At 34.7% G+C, this 22,339-nt stretch overlaps 1 long non-coding RNA gene and 1 pseudogene across 1 annotated transcript in view; one reads left to right on the forward strand and one right to left on the reverse strand.

Annotated features, from left to right (window-relative positions):
* LOC109830980 overlaps window positions 1-6,808 on the reverse strand; it is a 10,740-nt pseudogene extending 3,932 nt beyond the window's left edge.
* LOC109830578 overlaps window positions 20,332-22,339 on the forward strand; it is a 4,084-nt gene continuing 2,076 nt past the window's right edge. Inside the window, exon 1 of the long non-coding RNA XR_002244335.1 lies at window positions 20,332-20,821. This is a non-coding gene — a long non-coding RNA (uncharacterized LOC109830578). The remainder of the gene's footprint in view (window positions 20,822-22,339) is intronic.

A 22,339-nucleotide genomic window follows, 5' to 3' on the forward strand; every position in this document is an offset into this window, starting at 1 on the left:
CGGATCAGAGCAGATACCAGGTTTGGTTTCGGGTTTTTTAGTTTTGGTTTGGTTTCGGGTCGGGTTGGGGAGTTGGTATTTATACCAACTCAACCCAGGAGAGATCTCCTCAGCCCCAAACGTAAAACCCTAGCCCCTCTCTTCTTCCTTCAAAACCTAAACTGGATTTGGCAATCTGGAGCAGTCCTGGGATTTTCGGCAGATCGTGGTTTTCAGCGAAGGATCAACATCTACAGATCTAGGGCATTATCAGCAACCAAGGCGAGTAATTTCTCGCCACCCCCCACCCCTTTTGGTTTAAACATCAAGAACTGAGTTTTTATTGGATTTATGGAGCCAAATTCGTATCTTGTTTTAGCTAATAGTTTACTATAGCCTAGAATATGGGTTTGGGCTTTAATATGTTGTCAAAACTCACCCATGCCCTGTTAAAGAAGATCTAGATCTGAGTTTTTGCCTAAAAGAGTTTCAAACATCTTTACAGCTTTTTAAAACGATTGGATTTGTTCTCATGCGATTTAAGATCTTGAAATATAGATTTCAAACTTTGGTTTTGGTTGTGTATTTTCAGTATGATCACATTTTATCAAATACCCATGTTATCCAAACTTTTGGTTCCAGGTTTTAGCAGCTGACAGAACCCAGGTAGGGTTCTGTTCGCTCGCGGTCGAGAGCGGTCGACCGCTGAGCTCACGGTCAGGGCTTCGGTCGACCGCGTCATTTATCGGTCGACCGCTATTTGATTTCGTCGACCGCGATCATTTTTCGGCGACCGCGATGTCTGGTCGGTCGACCGATATTCCTGCGGTCGACGTCCTGATTTGTATCAGAGTTCGGTCGACCGTATCGGCTGACCGCCGACCCCTCGGTTTGCAGATTTCCAGATTTGGTGTTTTGGTATTTTTACTCTATTCGGGGTTTGTCTGGTTTATCTGACCTAGTTTTAGCCCACTATGTGTCCATGCATGAATAGATGACCTGGGGTGATGAATTGGACACATATAACGATTTGGTTATGAAAACTGATAAGTAGATTTCACTACATACTTGTGGCGGCCTTATGCAAATCCCTTACAGTCCTCTGTGTTGGACTATAATCCATAAGAAGTCTCGTGTTGGCTATAATCCCTCTCAGTCTCGTGTTGGAAAATGCCATTTATTCATGAGTTTGGAAAAAAACTACGATAGTTGCCTTGCACGGACATGGTTCTCTTCCTGCGTGTGATTATTGTACCAATTTCAAACATACTGATTATGCAAATTTTGCTACCACACTTATGAAGGTATTGACACAATATTATGTAATAAATATTGTGATATTATCGTTGACTATATCACCACACTGTAATTATGCTCTGGTGTTTGCTGTATTCTTTTTATTATTATTTCTGTACTAGAACCTCGGTTTGGTGTTAGAGATTTACAATTGGAGATACAAGGTATATACATAGGGTTTCCTTGTTTGGATTATTTCGCTCGACGTTAACCTATGCTCGGGTTTAAATTTCTAAATACTAAAACCCTCTTAGTAGGATCAATGATTTTGATCTATTATATATTATCTGTATTTCATATACAACCACGAGCCCTGTCCTGCTGGGGTTGGTTGTGATGTTACTCGCTAGCGCTTGACGCTCGTTGCCCTCCCCCTTTCAGGTCACGGAGCCAGGAGCCACGGAGAGCGCAGGTTGATAGCGGACCACATTAGTGTTCAGCTTTACTTTCTAGCTATGTATTATTTTTCTTTGGTCTCCACTTGTAGTGAGGTTAGACATTTGAGGGTATTATTCTAGAAGTTGTAAAGGCTGTGAGCCTTATTTCTTATTGTAGATATTCTGTATTGAGACTTATCAAGTATTTCAGTTTATCTACTCAGATCTTGACTATGCTACTTCTATGTTGTGGATGATGAGATATTTATGTGACTATTTACTTTCATCAGTATTCCTTGTAATGTCTTTACCTGTTGTACACATCAGTTGTGACTCACTAGATAGATTGTAATATTGTGGGAAACATGAAATTGCACGGCTTGTGGTGCATAGCAGGTTTGACATCCTATGGTTTCACTCGCCGGACTGCAGCCTTGTGTGCAACCAGCGGGCCGTCACAATAACGTATTTATTATAAATTTATATAATATTTTAATAACATATATTATTATATAATATATTATTATAGAATTAATTTATAAAATTTATTATTAAGTTATTATTATATGACATATTATATATTATAATATAATAATTACTAATATTAGTAAATATTATGATTAATATAATAAATACTATAGTTTGCAAATAATAAAGTATATTTATACTATAACACGATACCTATTAATATATATTTATTGTAATTATCATGTATTATAGTATATATATATATATTTAATTTTTAATATAATTATCTTTAAAAAATATTTATGAATAAAGTAAAATATTATAATATTTTATAAAGTACATATATCCTTATGATACAATATTTATAATATATAAATTAATAATATATTTTTAAAATATTTTATATTAAAATATATTATTCATATATTATATCAATATTATATAATGTAGCATACTAATATAATGTTAATAGTAATTATTGTATAACATATTATATCTTTTATAAATAAATAATGATTATATTAAATATTACTATTATTAAAATATTTTATTAATATATGATTATTATATTATATTAATTAATTATAATAGTATAGCATGCTAATATAATATAATATAAGTACAAAGTAAATAAATTTAATAACTAGCTATTTGTAGTATAGTACAATATTTATATTTTAATATAAAATAAATAATTTTATATTTTAATGATATATAATAATATACTAAACCAATCTGGGATAATTAATTTTTAGAAGTACATTAATAGATAAAATTATATTTTAATAAAGGTGTCACATCATCAATTGTTGGACCTAGGGGGTGTTAGGTCAAGAGGCTTATAAATTTATTGCAATAAAATAGACAGAGCAAACCACAGTATTCTAATGCAATCAAAATAGAGGATAGTTTAGGTTAGGAATCGTTATCCTGTGACGCGCGATGTGTTAACGAGGTTCGGTCCGCTGACCTACGTCCCCACTCTCCACTCTCGAGGAGAAATCCACTATACAACCCGGTTTGGAAGCCGGAACTTCGTCTACACAGCGATCCCCTCACGATCTCACACTACACAGTTGATCTCAATAGATCACACTCCCACACAATTGATTTACACAAGATCACACTCTAAAGATAGTAGAAATGGTATAAGATTCTCTCTTTACAACGTCCCTATGGCAAAGAGAAAGAGCACACTAAAGCTAGGAAGTGAACACACAAAACTCAGAAAGAACAGGTTTGAAAATTTTGCTCAATAAAACGTTCTCTGAAAAATATCTGAAAGAGTTGGGACAGTGAGGAAGAAGAAGAGGTTGAGTTTAAATAGAAGAAACCAGCTGTTTAAAACCATACCCTTAATCTCCTAAAATCTGGAAACAATCATCGCTAAAATCTGTATTGAGCGGCGCTAAAAAGTACTGATTATTATTGTTTGAAAACACTTGGCGGTCGACCGAAAAAATTCGCAGTCGACCGCGATCCAGATCCCAGACTGAAAAAACAAGCAGAGACTTCTTCGGTCGACCGGTGCGGTCGACCGTGGGAAGTTTCAAGCTTTCGGTCGACCACGGCGGTCGACCGACAAACTCTCTGCTTCCCATTGACGAATGAACACAGGTGCGGTCGACCGGTGCGGTCGACCGGTACGGTCGACCGCATACTGATACATTCCAAAAACTAATTTTTGACACACTTTAACAATTTGTAAAATATTCATTTGGCTTCTGAAAAATATAAACTTTGTAAAATATTTTTAATACTAGAAACAAATTGTTTAGAAAAGAAATTTTGCAAATAGGTCCTCATAATTGTGAAAAATAACATTTTATGAAAAACGCTTAAAAAGCATAAGTATGAAAACGTGTGTGTGATATCCCAATAGCTTCAAGTGAAATCAATAACTCTTTGCCTACATTCTAACACTAGAGAGAAAAATAAAGACTAGCTAATATCCTCATATAGAATGCAATTCTTGAGTCTTGATATAGCTTGAGTTGGATGAAGCTTCTATTTGATTTTGTTGTTCTTGAAATAACGTTGCTTCATCACTATGCCTCCTCCTCCTTTGGATATCATTATTGTAGCGCATATTCCATCCAATCCTCCATTTGTGGTACTAACAAGCTTGATAAATGAATTCACTATATTTGCGCTCAATAAGCTATTAGTACCGATAACGGTGGTTGTAAAACATCATCAAAACATAAGGGCTAACAATCTCCCCCTTTTTGATGATGACAATCAACCATTATATAAGAGCAAAAAATAAATATAGCTTATAGATAGGTGCTCCCCCTATCTATGAGCTCCCCCTAAGTATGTGCAACAAATGAGGAGATTTCTCTTCCCCTTTGTCACCATAAAAAATAGGGTAAAGAGAAATGCAAAATGCAACTAAATAAGCAAGCAATTTAGAATTTTCACATATTGTATAAACCCAAGCCATTTATTATGCGACAAAAATCATCCTCACCAAGAGGCTTAGTAAATATATCCGCTAATTGAGATTTTGTGTCAACAAACACTAGGGATACATCTTGTCTCTCTACATGATCGCGTACGAAATGATGGCGCACATCAATATGCTTGGTTCTAGAATGCAAAACCGAATTTTTGGAAATATTTATAGCACTAGTGTTATCACAAAAGATTTTTATATTTTGAAAATTCAAATCATAGTCAACTAAGCTTTGTTTCATCCATAAAAGTTGAGCACAACATAAGCCAGCGGTAATGTATTCCGCTTCCGTAGTGAACAATGCAACACAATTTTGTTTCTTGGAATCCTAAGAAACAAGTGAATTTCCTAAGAATTGGCATGTTCTACTCGTACTCTTGCGATCTACCTTACATCCGGCAAAGTCGGCATCACAAAAACCATATAAATCAAAAGAAGTGCTTCTTGGATAAAATAAACCAAGGTTAAAAGTTCCATTAACATACTTAATGATACTTTTAACCGTAATTAAATGAGATGCTTTTGGAGATGCTTGAAAACGTGCACATGCACACACACTAAACATGATATCGGGTCTACTAGCGGTGAGATAAAGAAGACTACCTATCATACCTCGGTATAGTTTTTGGTCCACGTCCTCACCACTTTTATCCGCATAAAACTTAACACTTGTACTTATGGGAGTAGGCGCATGCTTAGAATTCTCCAAATTGAATTTCTTCACCAATTCCTTAGCATACTTGCTTTGAGAAATGAATATCCCATCCTTAGTTTGCTTAACTTGGAGCCCGAGAAAGAATGTAAGCTCTTCCATCATACTCATCTCAAAATGATCTTGCATATGTAGGCATATAAAATTGCTTATAGGTCCCTTAGCACAGCTCGGCACAAACCGACGAACCAACGAGGCGACGAGATCGACGAATCGCACACAAGTAACAAAATACGTCCATTCGCGTGTGGGATCAAGCCAAGTGTTCGAAGAGTCAACGAGACATCCAACCAAGGGCATACTCGGACAAATGACGATCGAATCAAGATCGGTTTCGGACTCAAACTCAGAAGTGGATTTACTGCCAAATCAGGAATCCGACTTACTGCCAAATCAGGTCAACAAATCGAATCCGGACCAATCAACCGCAGAACCGAAAAACGGGCACAAAATGACGGAACGAACAACACCCGGAGGGGCTCGGCCGAAACCGAGCCACCTCAGGGTGGCTCGGCCGAGCCACCTCAGGGTGGCTCGGCATGAGCCGAGCCACCTTGAGGTGGCCGGCCACCTAGGGGGTCGGCCACACGTGCACACGGGCACAGTGACGCTTGGCTATAAATAGGAGAGGGGGTTGTTCATTTTCAAGGGTTGGAAATTTTGGAGAGAGGCGAAGCCCTGCTGGATTGGAGACTCAGAACTTAACAAGATTCGAACTTTAGGACTTCAAGGACTTGCACATCCAGATCTGGTGCTCGGCGACCGTCAACGCCAAATAAGGCAGGTATTCGAGAGGACCAGATCTCAGATCTACGCGTACGAACTCCGGATCTAGGCTTGGTCTTAGATCCCGAGACTTGAGCGATTGTTTCCTTGGTGAATCAATCCCTCCCGGCTATTATTTCCTTCGTGGAATAATACCCGTCGTACTGCGTAGATCCGACCGGATCTAGATCGCGCGGTGGTCCACGGCAAACAACCCCGGCGCAGGCAAAGAACCCACAAAGCGAGCGACCGCAAGACAGGAGCTCGTGATTCGTTCGACAAACAATGAAACAAAGTTGTAATTTTTCATTTCTTTTTATTTGATTTTCGTTGTAACCGGATCTTATAAAAAGACCGGATCTTTGTAATCGATAAACTGTTACAAGAGTGTACAATGGAATCATTAATGAAGAAAGCAACGAATTTTCCCGCGAACAGCATAACCTTAGAAAATTCCTTGCAAAAAGATTCATTAGTAGCACCGAAAATGATATCATCAACATATATTTGAACCAAAATAAAATCATTTTTCCTTTTTCTCACAAAAAGAGTGTTATCAATTGTTCTTTTTAAAAAACCATTTTTAACAAGAAAACTAGAGAGGCGGGCATACCAAGCTCTAGGAGCTTGTTTCAACCCATATAAAGCTTTTTGAACCCGGAAAACATGATTAGAAAAAATATGATCTATGAAATCAGGGGGTTGCTCAACATATACTTCCTCTTCTATAAAACCATTTAAAAAGGCACTTTTAACATCCATTTGAAATAATTTAACCGGTGCAAATGTTTCATCATAGTCTATGCCCTCCTCTTGATTGTATCCTTGGGCAACCAAACGAGCTTTATTTCTAGTAACAATGCCATGTTCATCAAGTTTGTTTCTAAAAACCCATTTAGTATCAATAACACTAGCATTGTTAGGTCTAGGAGCTAATTTCCAAACATCATTTCTTTGAAAATTATTTAGTTCTTCATGCATAGCCAAAACCCAAAATTTATCATTTAAAGCATCATTAACCTTTTTAGGTTCTAGTTGAGATAGAAATGCAACATTACCACACTCACTCAAGGCTTTTGAGCGAGTAACAACTCCTTTTGAAGGGCTCCCAATAATTTGTTCCTTTGGATGACGAGGCTTCGTTTATTGAAGACCCTATAAGCCTTACTTCGAGGTGCATAACCCAAGAAAATACCAACATCAATTTTGGAATCAAATTTATCATGGTGATCTTTTGTATTTAAGATAAAACATTTGCAACCAAAAACACGAAAATAACCAATGAAAGGAGTTTTTCCATAATAAAGTTCATAAGGGGTTTTCTTAAGCTTTGGTCTAATCAAGACACGATTTAAAACATGGCAAGCCGTATTGACAACTTCCGCCCAAAAATATTTTGGCAAATCAAAAGAATTTAGCATAGTGCGTGCCATCTCTTGTATGGTGCGGTTTTTCCGTTCAACAACACCATTTTGTTGTGGTGTTCTAGGAGCGGAAAACATGTGAGTTATACCATGATAAGTACAAAATTCATAGAAAAAATCATTTTAAAATTCACCTTCATGATCACTTCTAATTTTCACAACTTTCAAATCTTTTTCATTTTGAATTCGTTTGACATGATTAGAAAATTCTTCAAAGCAATCATTTTTATTTGCAAGAAATATTGTCCATGTAAAACGAGAGAAATTATCAATAATCACAAAAACATAGTGTTTGCCTCCAAGAGAGGTAACACGCATAGGACCAAACAAATCAAGATGAAGTAATTACAAAGGTTTAGAAGTCGATACCTCATCTATCTTTGATGAAGTGCAAATTTGGTAGCCCTTTTACAAGATTTCTCTTAGACAATTTTGATATCAATTCTATATTTGCATGTCCAAGTCTCTTATGCCAAATCCAAGGATTTTCTTCAATTGCCGCAAGGCACTTCACATCTTGATTCACTAGTTCATTCATCTCAAAAATGTATACATTAGATTTGTGATTAGCAATAAAAACAATTTTTTCATTCATACTAATGATGCATTTATCCGGTTTAAAGGAAATATCAAAACCTTTATCACTCAATTGGCTAATGCTAAGAATATTATGATTCAAACCATTTACCAAATAAACATCTTCTATAACGGGTGAGGGTTTCTTACCAATAGAGCCAACACCAATGATTTTACCTTTCTCACCACCACCGAAGGAGACACTAGCTCCTTCAATCCTTGATAGGGTTACAAATAACTCTTTGTTGCCCGTCATATGATGTGAGCAACCACTATCAAGGTACCACATCTCCTTACGTCGTTGCCGTGATGTTCCCTACAAGAGATGAAGATGAAGATGTAGTAACTTTAGGTACCCAAGTCTTGGGTCCTTGGTGGTTAGTAGTCTTGGTACCTTTGGGTACCCATATCATTCCATAAAAATCATGGTTGTCTTTAATCCTACAATGAGTAGAAATGTATCCATGTTTCATACAATATGTGCACACAAAATTTCTCTTGTGTGTATGAGCATGAGATCTATGAAATCTATTTCTACCATGATGATTATAATTATCCTAAGTATGAGTGGGTCTAATCCTACCACTCTCAATTTCTAGTCTTTCAATCTTTGATCTTAATTGCTTATTCTCGAAATCGAGATCTCCACCACTCTCAATTTCTAGTCTTTCAATCTTTGATCTTAATTGCTTATTCTCGAAATCGAGATCTCCTAGTAATTCATCTTTTAGTGCAAGAGAAATCTTAATTGCTTATTCTCGAAATCGAGATCTCCTAGTAATTCATCTTTTAGTGCAAGAGAGGTTGTTAGTTGTTCTAGCTTAATATCACAGGACGTATGCAGCTTTTTAAATGAAGAGTATTCTTTTGACATTCTCTTAAATTCAAAGTTCAATTCTTCTAGAGCCGTAGCTATGTCACATTGCATGTAGAAAGATTCACTTTCGGTCTCGGATATTACCTCTTATTCATGGGCCATGAAACAAATGTTGGGATCATGAAGAGCAAATTTGGCCTATTCTTCATTACTATCCGAATCACTTGGTTCGGATTCTTCCCATCCGGCATACATAGCCTTCTTCTTCTTATACTTCATGTACTTCTCCTTGAGCTTGGGGCAATCCTTAGCGATGTGGCCCGGTTCATTGCATTCGAAATATTTTCCTACACGTGAAAAAAATTTGTTGTTAGATCGAGGGTTAAATTTGTTATTCATTTTTATGAGTCTAGAGATTCTTCTAGAGAGATGAGCCACTTCTCTAGAAAAATCCACTTCACTATCCGATGACGGAGAGGAGTAATCACTATCTCCTTTGAGCGCTATGGTCTTCAATTTTGGTGATGGCTCCTCAACTTCCCGTGAGGGCACTTCCTCCTTCTCCTTCCCCTTGAGCTTCTTCTCATGGACCTTGAGCTTTCCGATGAGGCCATCGAGGGGTAAAGTGGTAAGGTCATGAGCTTCTTCTATCGCCGTTGCCTTGGGTTCCCACATCGGAGTCAATGAACGAAGAATCTTGTAGTTCATCTCTTGAATAGTTAATTTCTTGTCAAGACCATGCAATTCATTGATAATATTAGTGAAGCGAGAAAACATAACATCAATTGATTCATTTGGAAGCATTTGAAATAACTCATATTCATGCATAAGTCCACTAATCTTGGATTCCTTAACTTGGGGGGCTTCTTCGTGTGTAATACACAATTTCACCCATATTTCGTATGCGGTTGCACACGTGGAAACCCTATTATACTCGTTGGGGGAAAGACCACAAATTAAGGCATTCATAGCCTTAGCATTGAGATTGGCTTGGTGCCTTTCTCCATCGGTCATGTTCCCGACTTTGGACTTCTCTACATACTTCTTCTCTATGAGCTCTAGGATGTCAAGATCAATGCATCGAAGGTAAATTCTCATCCTAGCCTTTCAATAAGCAAAATTACTACCGGTGAAGAGAGATGATCTAGTGGTGGATTGTCCTTCTATCATATGCACATTCATTGAAGCCTCCAAAAGATCTTTCTCTAAGGTGATTAAACCAAAAACTAATATAGAGACCAAGCTCTGATACCAATTGTTGGACCCTAGAGGGGGGTGATTAGGGTCAAGAGGCTATAATTATGCAATAAAAATAAGACAATCAAACCACAGTATTCTAACGCAATCAAAATAAAGGAGATAAGGTTAGGAATCGTTATCCTGTGATGCACGATGTGTTAACGAGGTTCGGTCCGCTGACCTACGTCCCCGCTCCCCACTCTCGAGGAGAAATCTACTACACAACCCGATTTGGAAGCCGGAACTTCGTCTACACAGCGATCCCCTCACGATCTCACACTACACAGTTGATCTCACTAGATCACACTCCCACAAAATTGATCTACACAAGATCACACTCTAAAGATAGTAGAAATGGTGTAAGATTCTCTCTTTACAATGTCCCTATGGCAAAGAGAAAGAGCACACTAAAGCTAGGAAGTGAACACACAAAACTCAGAAAGAACAGGTTTAAAAATTTTGCTCAGTAAAACGTTCTCTGAAAAATATCTGAAAGAGTTGGGACACTGAGGAAGAAGAAGAGGTTGAGTTTAAATAGAAGAAACCAGCTGTTTAAACTCATACCATTAATCCCCCAAAATTTGGAAATAACCGTCGCTGAAATCTGTACTGAGCGACGCTAAAAAGTACTGATTATTACCGTTTGAAAACACTTGGCGGTCGACCGAAAAAATTCGCGGTCGACCGCGATCCAGATCCCAGACTGAGAAAACGAGCAGAGACTTCTTCGGTCGACCGGTGCGATCGACCGTGGGAAGTCTCGAGCTTTCGGTCGACCGCGGCGGTCGACAGACAAACTCTCTGCTGCCCACTGACGAATGAACACAGGTGCGGTCGACCGCATACTGATACATTCCAAAAACTGATTTTTGACACACTTTAACAATTTGTAAAATATTCATTTGGCTTCTGAAAAATATGAAACTTTGTAAAATATTTTTAATACTAGAAACAAATTGTTTAGAAAAGAAATTTTGCAAATAGGTCCTCATACTTGTGAAAAATAGCATTTTATGAAAAACGCTTAAAAAGCATAAGTATGAAAATGTGTGTGTGATATCCCAATAGCTTCAAGTGAAATCAATAACTCTTTGCCTACATTCTAACACTAGAGAGAAAAATAAAGACTAGCTAATATCCTCATATAGAATGCAATTCTTGAGTCTTGATATAGCTTGAGTTGGATGAAGTTTCTATTTGATTTTGTTGTTCTTGAAATAACGTTGCTTCATCACTATGTCTCCTCCTCCTTTGGATATCATCGTTGTAGCGCATATTCCATCCAATTCTTCATTTGTGGTACTAACAAGCTTGATAAATGAATTCACTACATTTGCGCTCAATAAGCTATTAGTACCGATAATGGTGGTTATAAAACATCATCAAAACATATTGGCTAACACAATTATCCCACATGAATTGTCAAATCAAATACTAAAATTATCCCATTATCCCACTTTATCCCACTTTACCCCACTCAAAATATCCCAAAGGGGTAAAATTGTTCCATTGGAACACTTTTCCCCCTTAGCCCCAATTTGTCCCAACTAATAACCCCCCTTTAGTTTTAGTCTAAAGTTTTCTACCAGATGTAGAACACATCCTGAGTGAATTGTTTCAGAAAAATATTCTTTCACAGCTTCTCGAATTCCATTGTCGACATCAGAAATTATAACTAATTGATGGGGAGGATTATATAGGTCAGCCCTTTCATACAGTATGGATCACAAAGCTTGTAGGAACTATCTCCAATTAGTTATTTTTTCTGATCGCATATGCAATAAGCTACTGGAAATATCCATTGATCTCTATCATATGCTATAGCAGTAACCAGATACCTTTGTATCTATCTTTCAAAAATGTCCCATCCAAAAATAATATAGGTTTTCATCCATTTAAGAAACAAATCAGCATATCAAATGAAGAGTCTTGTGAACCTTCCTTCATTCTGTTCAATGCAAATGTAGCTGCCTGGATTTGTTTCCTTTATCATGTGCTCATACATATACATAAATGTCAAGAAATGTCAGGTTAATAAAATACATTTGACCAAAAATAGATTTTTTTTAAAAAGTTAACATCTAACTGTGATAGCTAACAGATACCGCTTATAGTTAACAACATTCACTTATAATTAACAACCAACGACGAAAGTTAAAGGTATTCGTAACAATTAACATCCAACCTGTAAAGTTAATATATTACTTAGTAAATCAACAACTATTAGTATATGTTAAATGTCTACTATAAAAATTATATATTTAGTAAAAAATCTATAAATTTTACCATCTTAGTTGATCATAAGACTCAGAACTATCACCATACAACTCCTCTTATGTTCTCTCTCTCTCTCTCTTTGCTCCACCATATCTTACTATAGTCAATCCTCAATCCATACTGAGTGAGAAACTCCTTTTGCACATTAATTTGTAGACTTTGGGTTGAACCTTTAACACTTGTTGCAATTGGGCTGTTATGAATTTGCGAGATGCCCGTGATTGACCTGACAATTTACTATGTTGTCCACAACTGTGTTCGTTCACAAACTTCTTGTAGAAAATTTTTTCCTTTTTAACAAGAGAGGCAAACAACATCTAAGGGCATCCATATGTTTCCTTTTATCGACAAAAAACTAGGATACGTTTGGGTTCATTCTTTACAAATTCATAATTAATTTTTTTTGTCATAGAATAGTATTGCAAAGCTAGTCTTAATTTATTTACACTTTCAAATTGTTGACCTTTTTTATTTAATATTGTGTGTCACCATTAAGGAATGATAGAAGTATTGTTGAGAATGTCATCTAATCTTATTACATTTGTAGGATCTGAAATAGATACACTTGAACACTAGAGGGGGGGTGAATAGTGTTCTTTTAAAATTTATGCAAAGTATATTATAAATTGCAAAGAAAAATGACAATCTCAGAAATTCACAATCACAAACACAAGGATTTATACTGGTTCCACCAATCCGGTGTACATCCAGTCCCCAAGCAAATCCCGCTTGAGAGTTTTCACTATGATTTTGAATAAACTTACAAAATCAAATGCAAACCTGACCAATTTACAAGTTCCTGTAAATTGCAACACCAATTGACAAATACCTTGCTAATTTGAACACCAATCTCTAAACCAAGAGATTAACTCTCTCAAACCCGAGAGAAATCCTTTTTGAAGCAAGAACACAATTGATCCTATAAGCCTTGAATGTGTAGTGAAGTGCAGCAGTGGCTTAGGATTCTTTTAACCTCTGTAAATTGCCTAAACAATAAGTATTTGAATGATGTTCAGAGGCAATTTTAGAAACTTTTCTTTTTCTCAAAATCTGAATATTTTTACTTGAAAAAATGCACAAAGATCAAAGCTAATGGGTATGTAAGTCTCTGTATTTTTTTCTGAACAAATAACCTATTTATAGCCCTTGAAAAGACAATTTTTTAAACTTTAAAAACGTTTAAAAACGGATATAAACAGTCACAAATTCAAATTTTGAATACTGGAAAAACTGTATCTGTAGTCGACTACAATAGACATTAGTCGACTACACTGAGTTTAAACAGACTCTGTGTATTCATAAAATTTCTCAGTAGTCGACTACAATGCTCATTAGTCGACTACACTGTATTTTGACAGAAACTGATAAAATGAAATTTACGTTCAGTAGTCGACTATAATGTTGATTAGTCGACTATACTGTAAAATAACAGAAACTTATGTTTCTGTCAAACACCTGAGTAGTCGACAATAAACTACATTAGTCGATTATACTGTAAAATGACAGAAACATATATTTAAGTTTTATACACGAGTAGTCGACTACTATTCTAATTAGTCGACTACTAAGAGTAAAAAATTATGAAATAAAATGTTTTTATACTCAAGTTTTAACTATAATTCTAATGGTTAACATAGGGGATTTCTATAGTTAACCAACACACTAAGCCTGTGTTAGTGTGTTCTAATATTGTGTGTGTGTGTGCGTGTGTGTGATCAAGGCTTGTACAATTATTCTAAGTAAATAAAATGTAAAATACATTATCTCATTTGTTCTTCATTTTCTTCACTTTAAATGCCTTGAAATCAACTTGCACTTGTACATATTCTGATATTAAAATCTGCATATAAAAGTTAGTGCACACACTGTATAAATTGTTATCATCAAAATACTATCATGGAGATATGATATTCAACAACATTCTCACCAGATAGACAATCATTTGGGATCCTCTCTGAATTAGAAGTACTTCATGGAGTGGTATGATTGTATTCTAAATTCAAACAAGTATCAATACTGCACAAATTAATTAACCAGCCAGATTTCAAATTCAACTATTAAATTAACTTGTGATAGTGAAAATTAATAGATTCATGTGAAAGTTAACAGGTAACGGTGATAGCTAACAAATGTCAAGAATAATTAACAGGTTCATGTAAAAGTTAACATATAACTATATTAATTAATAGTAAAGAGCAAAATTTAATAGTTGCACATGAAAGTTAATAGGTAGCTTTGATAGTTAACAATAAATTGTAATATTTAACAAGTTCATGTGAAAGTTAACAGATAGATGTGATAGTTAACACTACACAGGAAAAGTCAACACGTAATTATTAAAGTTAACATTTAAGATTTGTCTGTAGTATGAAACCTGAAATCAAAAAGCATACATCACATCAACCCTAATTTTAACAATAGTTTAATGATTACTTACATTTCAGTTAAGACTTTCTGCATATTTTTAGAAGTAAAACCCTCTATATCAACATTAGATTGTCTATGAATCTCCATACAACTAATATTTCGATTATGCTTCAACATGCACTTCAAATCGTCTTGATTCCAATCGAAAAACTCAGATTCGGGTGCGTCTTAGATTTATATGTCAAACATAAAGCATTCTGAAGAAATTTCAGTCTTTTAGACACATCAAATTTCAGATAAAAAAAGCTTGTTTCAGAACTTATCTTTGAGAATACAGCTTTCTCGCCTAAGGACATCATGCAAATGAGATCATTGGCGACCATAAGGGGTTGTTGAAAGTTATGAGGACATGTATGATGAGTAACTGAGGAAATTTTAGGACATAAGAGGTTGTTGAAAGTTGAAGGAGAAAACCCTAATACCATAAATGAGAGAGTGGCAGAGTAAAAAACTAAAATAGATAACATATGATGACATAGAGAAGTAATGGAGGAAACCGGCCTTTTCCCACCATTTTCATCGTCGATTACCATTAATTACGATCGGCAAAAAAAACCCTAAAGTTGGGTTTCCGTGTGAAAAGGGTATTTTCGAAAGAGGAGATCAAATATAATATATACATGTATATCAATGGGCTTTTGGGATTGGGCCATATTTTGTAAGGTCTTTTGGGTCTAAACAATATGAGGAAAAGTCCATGGGGGCTGGTCCACATAAGATCTTTTTTTTTTGGGCCTTGATACAAGTTTTCTATATTTTTATGAATAAATATTAGAATGGGTCCATTTCAAAAAAAAAATTGTAATTAAGGCTTCATTTGAATATCATGGTGTTTTATTTATTTTATGGTGTTTTTACCAAAAATAAAACGTCATGCGTTTGGAAACCATGATGTTTTTTGAGCTAAATCATCCTCAAACCAAAAACACAACACTTATTTCAAAATACTATTTAGGTGTTTTAAGTTTGGTGTTTTGGTTTTGAGTTTGAGGATGTGTTAATATAATATCTAACATATTATATTAAATGTAACTAATATATAGTTATTATAGATATGTTTAATATATTATACTACATTATACTATACTTTATTATATTTAATCTAATATGCTAGTAATATTTATTAAATAATATAAAAATATAATAATTAAAATATCTTATATAATAATTTGATAACATATTAAATAATAGTATTTAATATGTTGATAATGTATTATATAATAATAAATAATAATAAATTATAAATAAACTAATAAAAATAAAAAGTTATTGATAATAAATAATGATATAATAATATGCTATATAATATTAGAATCATTATAGTATTATTAACTTTTTAATAAATAAACTTTAACAATTTAATAATTATAAAATATTCTATAATAGTAATATAGCATATTAATAATAAAACATAAATAATAATAATATTATATATTGTATAGTAATTAATATATAAAATATTTATATATTATATAATAAAGAAATATAATATATTACAAAGTAAAAATAATTTTAATACCAAATAATTTATTGCTAAAAATGTTAATATACAATAATATATTCATAATATAATAATATTTATTTATATCATAATTATTAATATATTATTAAAGTATTATTAATAAACTATAACATATAGTAACTATAATATATTATATTTATATCAAAAATATTTAAATATTTAATTTTATTATAAATATACCTAGTAATAACATAATATTAACATTTTAATAGTATTATATTATATTTAATAACAATATAATATTTATTAATAATAAATATACTATTTTAAACAATACTATGTAAATAACAATAACAATTTGATATATTAAAATAGTTAAATATATTATTATTTAAAAATAATATGTAATAATTATAATATAATATAACACATTAAAGTACAATATAATATTGTAATATATTATACAATATTATATTATATTATATTAAATATTTATAATACAATAATAATGTAAACTTAATTTTAAATATCTTATTTAGAATATATTTTAGTATAATTAATATATAATATATTAATAATATGTTTAATACTAATTGTAACCAGTCAAACTAGTATTAACCAAAAACACTCAACATGATGTTTTAAAAACACTTTAAGGGGCTATTTAGTTGGCTTCCTTAAAATCAAGAAAATGAAAAGGGTACATGGAATTCAATAAAATATTATTTTCATCCATTTCTATCCCTAAAACTTACCATAACTTCTAATAAAATATTATTTCCATCCCACAAATTATCTCATATCATCTCCTAAAAATAAACCAAACACATGCAAGAAATGAGTCACATCATCCAACTCATCTCATCTCCATCACATCTCATCTTTAAAAATCACTCACATCATCTCATCTCCATCACATCTCATCTTTAAAAATCACTCACATCATCCAATAATATGGTGATAACTCATCTCATCTCATTAACTCATCTTTAAAAATCACTCACATCATCCAATAATATGGTGATAACTCATCTCATCTCATTAACATTTCTTTTCCACTCATTTCCTCCAAAAAACTAGGAAATCGATTTCCTTAATTTGAGTCACATCATCCAATAATATAATGACAACTCATCTCATCTCATTTATTTTCTTATTTTTATGAATGAACCAAACATAAGAAAAGAACTATTACAGGAAATATGTTTCTTATAATTTATTTCCTTATTTTTTTTAGCCAACCAAACAACCTCAAAACAAATTTTCTTAAAAAATCACCTACATCATCCAATAATAATGTGACAACTCATCTCATATTCGTTGATTTCCTTCTTTTTTTTTGCCAACCAAACAATCTCAAAATAATTTTTCTTAGAAATAGATTTCTTATTCTTTGATTTCCCTCTTTTTTTGGATAAACAAACAGCACCTAAGGGTAAAACACAACACCATAACCCTTTTTTTTTAAGGGGCTGTTTGGTTCGCTATTATAAGGGGTGGAAAACTCAAAAAACCCCTCCACGTCAGATTTTTAGCCCTCCACGTCAGCTTTTTTGTTTCCGTCCATTTCTTTGTGCTGCTTTGGTTCGCTCGAATGGAAGAGGGAAAACTCTGCTGAAATCGCCGCCAACTAAGATTTTTTTCCCTCTCCGATTTCCTTCCCCAACTAAGTGAAATTGATGAAAACTCTGTCATGTCAGATTTTTTTTCTTCTCTGCTTTGTTTACAAAAGTTTTACTTTTTTTTCTATGCGAACCAAACACAAGAAAAGTAAATACATTGGTTTTCCACCATTTTTTATATGCGAACCAAAGCAAAACAATCTATTTCTTGGAAAAGTTTGAAAAACTCAAAACTTGTGTTTCTTTACATGGAATTGTATTTCTCTATATCAAGGAAACGAGCCAAACAGCCCCTAAAACACAACACGAAAAACACTATAGTATCCGTACCAAGCCTAAACTTTCTACACATTATTTTTTTTCCATTTTCTAAAAGTAAGTACGTGGCAAAATTAGACAACGCACCGACATGGGTCCCACAGAGAAGGGCAGTAGTGGAGGAGCAATCACAAGGCAAGAATATATATCTCGGGTCTTCAACTGCCACGCGTCGGTAACCAGCTCCATCACCTCCCCTGCATCCACAAGGTTCCTTCGTTTGAATGGGTACGACCAAATAAATACTGCCACGTACCCCATAAGACTTTATGATCTTTTCTCTGCAGGGAGCACCTCTACTCGTGCCAGTGGGCCATCCGTCCATTACAAACAGCGATGAGCACGGCGCAAGAGCTCAAACTCAAAGGTTGCCCGAAGTTAACAATAATACCCCTGACAATAAAAATATTTACCCAAGGCAACATTGAATACGGTGACCAACAACTATAAGTGTCCGGGGCATTCAATATGTAAACACAATGCTACAAATTTCCAGGAGTGAATTAATCTCGTCACCATGCTACAATAAACTCTCCCACTTCATCAAAAAATTTTGAGATACTCTTCCATCTGATAAGTTTTATCTGTCTGTAATCATCAGTGAAGCTGCTAAAACAGAAGCCTCTTTTCTTTATTCACAAACTTTATTTAGGTAAGATTTCTATGGTTTGAAGTTTTTCTTTAAAAAAAAGCTGAATTATCGGTTCTACATTTATCTGGAGACGAATTTCTCATATGCCATCTATTTTTAGGTTGTTTGGATTTAGTATGAAATTTTTTTATACACAGTATAGATTCAAACCATTGTGACTAATGTTATTGCAAATAATTAAGTGCAAATAGGCTATCTGTGCGCTATCAGCCTAGATCGTGTTCTTCTATCGTTGCAGATAGACCTCCCCCAAGGAAATTTTTTGACTTCCTTTTTTAGCTGGGGGGGGGGGTTCTAAAAAAATTAATTTTGTCTTTATTCAGAGGGAAAAAAGTCAAACAAATTTCACTCGGGGTGTTTACACATCTTTAAAGTAATGGAAAACACTAGAGGCACACCTTGTACCACACCTCCCTCTCTCAGCTACAGTGCAGGGGGCCCACTTGAGATTTTTAAATAAATCTCAAGTGGGCCCCATGCACTGTAGTTGAGAGAGGGGTGTGTCCCAAGGTGTGGCACAAGGTGTGTCTCTAGTGCCACCCTAAAGTAATTTATCTGGCCTTTAAAATTCGTTTGAGATCTTAAATTATGGGTTTTAGATGTATTGAACTCATCCTCGAATTGTGATTCTAAATTTTAGAGGCATCTGTAAATCTATATCTCAAATTTAATTAGGGGCGAAATAGAGTTATATGTTTGCCTTAAAAGTCTATATTTGTTTTCCTTATTTATTTAGACAACCTTACAAATATTTTCCCAAATTTATATCAGACTTGCTATATTCATGAACTGGATTTGGATAAGATGAGCTGCATAAGATTTTCACTATCCTAAAAGTAGTTTTTATAGTCGTGATATGGTAGTTAACATTGGAATTTTAGATGGTAATATTCCAGCCCTTAAATTTGAAACATACAGTTAAAAATTATGATAATTAGACACTCTCAGATTAGCACCTAAGAAGCGAGGATCTCAATCCTTGTGAGCTCCGTCCATGACAAGTCTCATCTTTCGAGCGAATGTACCAATTTTTTTTTTGAAAAGACAGGTAGGGTAACCTAACCAGCCAAGTCCTCAACAACACTCTGTCTCAAAAACAAAGAGACATAAACAGACCAAAAATAAGATGACAAACATTCAACCGACTTAGCTAGGGGAGTGAGCAACACCATTACCAGTGCGTGTTACATAAGAAACTTTAGAGCAGCCAGTAATAGTCAGACCAGCGTAAACTTCATCTGCAATAGGAGCCAAGGAAGCAAAAGGAGAAGGAGAATCCACCAAGGAGATAACTTTTAGGCTCTGTTTGGTTTGAAGGGAAATAGAAGAAAGGAAAAGAAAGTGCAAAAGAAAGTAATTTTTCTTTGTTTGGTTTGGAAGAAAACCAGAAGGAAAATGAATCTTAAAATCACTGTAGAAAAATACCCATATACCCGATTCTTCTACCCTTTCCTCACTTGATCGGAGTGAAAATGAGAGAGAGGGAGAGAAAATCCCGTTCGATGCTTCCTTCAAAATTCCCGACTCCATCGCGACTCCATCCTCTCTCGATCTCTCGATCTCAAATCTCCTTGAGCTCTCTCTCGTCGTTCTCGCGGATCTCTCTCCCTCGACCTCTCTCGGATCTCCTTCATCCCTGCCGCCGTCGACATCGTCCGCGATCTCACCGGCTCCGATGAAGGCCTCCGCCCTCTCTCCTCCCGCTCCGACCGCCTCCTGCCCCCTCTCTCCCGCCTCCTCCGAATCCAGCGGAGCTCTCCACTCCCGCGGCCGAAGCTCTGATCAATCTCTCCCAGGATCATGGGATTGCAGAGGAGCTTGTGTCTATTGGAACCATGAGTACTGCTATGGATGTGATGTATAAGGTTGGGGATCGTAAAGTTGTGAGGTTGATGGTGATGTTGTTGGTCAATTTGACTCAATTGGATTCTGGAGCTAGGTCTCTTCTTCAGGTACATTTGATCTTGAAGTTTCGTGAATTTATTGAATTTATGTTTGTTTGTAGAATATACTTGATCAAGTTATTGGAAATGTAGACAAAGGTCAGATTTTGTAAAACATAAACAAACGTGTTGAATGATCGATATGGGAAGAGAAGAAGGGTGAAGAAAAGTTTTTGCTTTTTTGTTCTTACCAGCAACACTAGGATGTAGTAAATAATTAGCAGTTTCAACTTTGGAAGGGAGGGTAAATGTATTGGCCTTTGCAACACTAGGATGTAGTAAATAATTAGCAGTTTCAACTTTGGAAGGGAGGGTAAATGTATTGGCCTTTGATGGTATAACATTTTACACTATACTATTAACATCTGATACTTTAGTGTAGTATCTCTGGATGAACACTTGAAAAAGTAACATTGATAATATTCTCTCTCCGTTCCCCTATGCTTATTCACAGTTAAACTAGAAGTTTTTTGTTTAGCTGCCCATATTGAAATAGTTTCTTAAATTAGGCCACAAGCCAATTCTGCCACAATTTTTAGATTATACTTTTACTCACTTTATTCCTTTTTCCCAAAGGCCTCTGTATTTAGGACCGCAACCTTAGCCTTTCCTATCCTAAACATTAAATAAGATGGTTACCTAAACATTGAAATATTGAATAAGATGGTTACCGATAACGTTTATATCAGATTTGAATCAAGACTTAATGAATCAAGTTAGTTTCTAATTGATACTAGCTTGGAAAATTAACACTCTAAAACAGCGATTAAGTGGTCAAACTGCATTATTATCACAATTAGTGAATTTCAGAATCCTGTCACTCATCTAGCACACTTTATTTGAGTCAATTTAAAATGAGTGTCGAGAGCATCCACTCAGTTTCAATCAAACTGCTTCTAAATTCTAGCTATTACAGTCAATTGTTTCCCACATGTCTTTCAGTAATTTTACGTTGGGAGTATATATCTTTTGGAGTTATTAACAACTTTAATCTATGATCTTTATTGATAGCTGGGGCTATCTTTGTTTTGCTTTGGACTAACTGAGTTTCTGTCACCTTTTTTCGGGGTAAGATTCGAAGGTGAGCTTCGATTCGAGCTCGTAATTTATTTTTTAATATGGATTTGCTACAAAATAGATAGTGACATTGTTGTTAATTTGCTACAAAATTTTAATGCAATAATCATATTTATCTCACTTTGTCGATATTTTTGGAAATTAAACTGGGCAAGTTGATAATTGTGCTAGAGAGTGCAGCATATTGGTGGACAAGACATTTTATAAGGGATAAATATTCTGATGTTACTGGTAATGCATAGGTCTCCTAGTCTCACCGTAATGAATTGAGGAGGATCATCAAGGCTAGTAGAACCGAGGATGATTTCCCTCTTATATGGACTGAGGAGGATCATCAAAGCTATATGCGTTGTTGTTTGATTGGTTTCGCCTTCTCCTTATATGGATTGGTTTACTAGAATTTGAAATCGCGCCAATATAATAACTGTTCCTTGAATTACTTGAAGTTTG

The sequence above is a fragment of the Asparagus officinalis genome, chromosome 2 (genome assembly GCF_001876935.1).
Source record: "Asparagus officinalis chromosome 2, Aspof.V1, whole genome shotgun sequence".
In the NCBI taxonomy this organism is placed as follows: domain Eukaryota; kingdom Viridiplantae; phylum Streptophyta; class Magnoliopsida; order Asparagales; family Asparagaceae; genus Asparagus; species Asparagus officinalis.